At 49.3% G+C, this 4,213-nt stretch overlaps 1 pseudogene; it reads left to right on the top strand.

Moving 5' to 3' along the window:
- The first annotated feature begins 720 nt into the window (after positions 1-720).
- On the top strand, positions 721-2,150 carry LOC116595229 (annotated as a pseudogene).
- Positions 2,151-4,213: the final 2,063 nt, after the last annotated feature.

Raw genomic sequence — 4,213 nt, 5'->3', positions numbered from 1 at the left:
ACTGTCCCCAAATTAGCAGCTGAAAACAATTTTTTATCACCTCTCATGGATCTATTAGTTAATTGGGATCAGGTGGGTGGTTCTTCTGCTGGTTTCATTTGAGGACTCCCATGTGGCAATAGTCAGGTGGTGGTTCAGGCGGCACCACTTGAAGGCTAAAGGCTCTGTTAGTTGGAACATTGAAAATGGCTTCTCACTTATACAACTGGCATCCCAGGCATCTTTACCTGGCTTTAGTCTCCACACTATCCACAGCTTGGACACAGTTTCTTCCTTTCCAACAGGATAGCTGGACTACTTACATGGTGGCCAAGGTTCTCCAAGCATGTTCTCAGAGAGTAAATTTCCTTGTGACAGGCTCGGAAGCCACACAGCATCATTTCCACTGTGTTCTATCGGTCAAGTCAGGCACAAAGGCATGCAAGTTTCCAGGAGAGGAAAGTAGCTTCTTACTACTTTGTGGTAAGAGTGGTAAAGAGGAGCAGCTCTTGATCAGTAGAGCATGTGACTCTTGATCTCGGGGTTGTAAGTTTTGAGTCCCACGTTGGGTGTTGCAATTGCTTAAAAATAAAACCTTAACAAAGAAAAAAGAGTGGCAAACAAATTGCAGCCATTTTCCCCTGCCGCAATCACTTTGGGATTCTAACAGATGTTATTTAAAGTTCAGCATCAAGGTGTGTGGTATTTGGAGATTCAAGGTGTAAGAAAAACTAAACTTTAAAAAAACTTAAGGGTCATTCCTGGCCCGAGCCCGAGTCCTGGCCTCTCATCTTACTCTCCGAACAGCATGAGCTTCACCACCCACTCCACCTTCTCTTCCAACTATCGGTCCCTGGGCTCCATGCAGTCGCCCAGCCACCGGGTCCGGCCTGTCAGCAGCGCGGCCAGCGTCTATGCAGGCGCCGGAGGCTCAGGCTCCCGGATCTCCGTATCCCGCTTCACCAGCTTCCGGGGCGGCTGGGGGTCCGGGGCCCTGGCCACGGGGTTGGCCGCCGGGATGGCCAGGGGTCTGGCCGGCATAGGGGGCATGCAGGGCGAGAAGGAGACCATGCAAGACCTGAATGACCGCCTGGCCTCCTACCTGGAGAGGGTGAGGAGCCTGGAGGCAGATAATCAGAGACTGGAGGTGAGAATCCGGGAACACCTGGAGAAGAAGGGACCCCAGGTCAGAGACTGGGGGCATTACTTCAAGACCATCGAGGAGCTGAGGTCTCAGATTTTTGCAAGTTCTGTGGACAATGCCCGCATCGTTCTGCAGATTGACAATGCCCGTCTTGCTGCTGATGACTTCAGAGTCAAGTATGAGACGGAACTGGCCATGCGCCAGTCCGTGGAGAGTGACATCCACGGGCTCCGCAAGGTTATCGATGACACCAATGTCACTAGGCTGCAGCTGGAGACAGAGATTGAGGCTCTCAAGGAGGAGTTGCTCTTTAGGAAGAAGAACCATGAGGAGGAAGTAAAGGGTCTACAGAACCAAATTGCCAACTCCGGGTTGACCGTGGAGTTGGATGCCCCCAAGTCTCAGGACCTCAGCAAGATCATGGCAGACATCCGGGCACAGTATGATGAGCTGGCTCGGAAGAACCGAGAGGAGCTGGACAAATACTGGTCCCAGCAGATTGAGGAAAGCACCACAGTTATCACCACACAGACCTCAGAGATAGCAGAGGCTGAGATGACCCTCACGGAGCTGAGACGTACCGCCCAGTCCTTGGAGATCAACCTGGATTCGATGAGAAACCTGAAGGCCAGCTTAGAGAACAGCCTCAGGGAGGTCGAAACCCGCTACGCCATGCAGATGGAGCAGCTCAACGGGGTCCTGCTGCACCTGGAGTCTGAACTGTCCCAGACCCGGGCAGAAGGGCAGCGCCAGGCCCAGGAGTAGGAAGCCCTGTTGAATGTCAAGGTCAAGCTGGAGGCTGAGATCGCTACCTACCGTCGCCTGCTGGAAGATGGGGAGGATTTCAATCTCAGTGACGCCCTGGACAGCAGCAGCTCCATGCAAACCATCCAGAAAACCACTACCCGCAAGATTGTGGACGGCAAGGTCGTGTCTGAGACCAATGACACCAAAGTTCTGAGGCGTTGAGGGAGCAGAAGCAGGGTACACTTTGGGGAGCAGGAGGCCAATAAAAAGTTTGAAGGTCAAAAAAAAAAAAGTTAAGGGTCAATAAAAATAATTCCCCCTATAGCCTGGTATTTCCATGTCTATGGGTTTTATTCTAGAACTGGCACCTGCTTGAAAAGGTCATACAGGTTTTCTATTAAATGTAACTTTCCCCTGAAAGTGAGTTATTTGTGTAACTATGCATTTAATGTTGGCCTCCCTCACTAGACTACGAAGTTTGAGAAAGCAAGGACCACATACCACTAGCACACGGTGTCTCCCCTGTCCCAGGAAGAGAAGCATGATGTTTGCCACATGATCAATATCTCCTTCAATATTTCTTGAATGGACAAATGCAGTGATTCTTACCCAAAAGTACTTCTGCCTCTAGAGGGCAATTGGAAAGTTCTGGAGATACTTCCGGTTGTCACAGCTGGATAGAGTGTTGCTACTAGCATCTTGAGGGTGGAGCCCAGAGAAATTGCTAAATATCCTGCCATGCACATCATAGCCCTCTACAAATAATTATCTCACCCCAAATATCAATAGTGCTGAGTTTAAGAGACCCTGCATGAATGGTTAGGCTACTGGACTTCGGATGTCCCAATCTTGTTTGCATGGTCCCAGTTGATTAACCCTGATTTCCATCTGATAAAGTGGTTCCTGGGTGGAGGAAGGGAGGTGGGGAGGGGGCCTCAGAGCCAGGACTGGAAGCCCATGCTCAGCCCTTACCAGCCACCTCTCCTCCGGGGATCCTCACTGTCCTTCCAGCCCAGGAGTGTTACCCTGAATTGGATGTACAGACCACATCATATACTGGGTGTCTTACATTTTGCCCCTCTGAGTCCAATCTATACCTTTGTCCTTTCTATCCTGTGCCCTAGAAGGCCTGCTAGAAGTCTCTGTGGACTATTTCAGTGGGCCCCTCCCTCTGGTTTCCCTTTGGATTCAGCCAAGCCGGGTAATGGCAGAGGGAGAGTAAGGCTGGGGAGCTTACTGTCCTGGAGTCCTCCATGCTCGTTGCTCTGGATTGGCTGCCTTCTTCTGCTGAAAACCAGAGCTTCTACCAAGAGGCTGCCACTCTCTTTAACTATAACTGTGACTGCCTGTTGACCCTTTAGGCCTCGGAGGGCTCCCCACCCTGGCTAGTCTCACTGCACTGTAGCACCCACTTTGGTTTCTCTGAACCATCCACATCTTGGTAAAGAGCCTATGAAACTCTCCTCGATTACCCTATTTGCATGTGACATCAGTTTCCTTCTGGGAAATACACCGGGAGTTGCAAGACAGCCCTATGCTTTATTTCAGGGCAGACTCACCATCTATAAAGACACGTGCTGGTTTCACCCCTTGGTTTCATCTTGGATACCAGCACCCGCCCCAAGCAAGCCATGTGTGCCATGCTCCTTCGGATAAGGAATAGTCCATGGTATTACTTTATCTTGAGTTGAATCTGACAGTCCATCCTCCTCTCTTCTTTTACAACCCACCCTTGCATCTCAACACTCCATGTCCCAGGATTAGCCAAAATGAAGTCTTTCCCTTTATCCAAGTGTGTCATTCTATGGAGGCTGGTAAGTACCAGGGACCAGTTCCCTGCTGACTTGTGACATGTTGACCCACACTTTCCTGGGTCAGCTTTGCCCAGCTCTGAACTCTGGGCACATGCCTGCTGACATGAAATGTGTTGCAGCTTTGCCAGGAATGACTCTCTGTCTAGACCGTGAGCCTCTGCCTCTGTCTGCGGCATATATATGATGTAATATCTGTTTTAGTTACTTTTCAATTTGTTGTCCTAATAGATGCCCAACATTATTGGATGCTTTATTTGCATCTTAATAAGTTATCTGAGAAAGGAAAGAAGAAAAGAATGAATTTCTTTAGGTATGTGTCATATATTGCTTCAGCAATTACTATTGCTACATAAAAAAGTATCTCCAATTCCAGCAGTTGAAAACAACCATTTTATTCTTTTGCAAGTAACCTGGGTCAGGATTCCTGGTAGAATGGGAAGGATTTGTCTTTGTTCTCTGATGTCTGGAGTCTCAGATGAAAAGACTGAAGGCTGGTGTGACTGGACAGGTGGGTCTGGAATCATCTGGA

Source organism: Mustela erminea, chromosome 7 (genome assembly GCF_009829155.1).
Source record: "Mustela erminea isolate mMusErm1 chromosome 7, mMusErm1.Pri, whole genome shotgun sequence".
NCBI lineage: Eukaryota > Metazoa > Chordata > Mammalia > Carnivora > Mustelidae > Mustela > Mustela erminea.
Note: the sequence above shows the minus strand (reverse complement) of the source record. Positions and strands in the feature narration are given on the sequence as shown.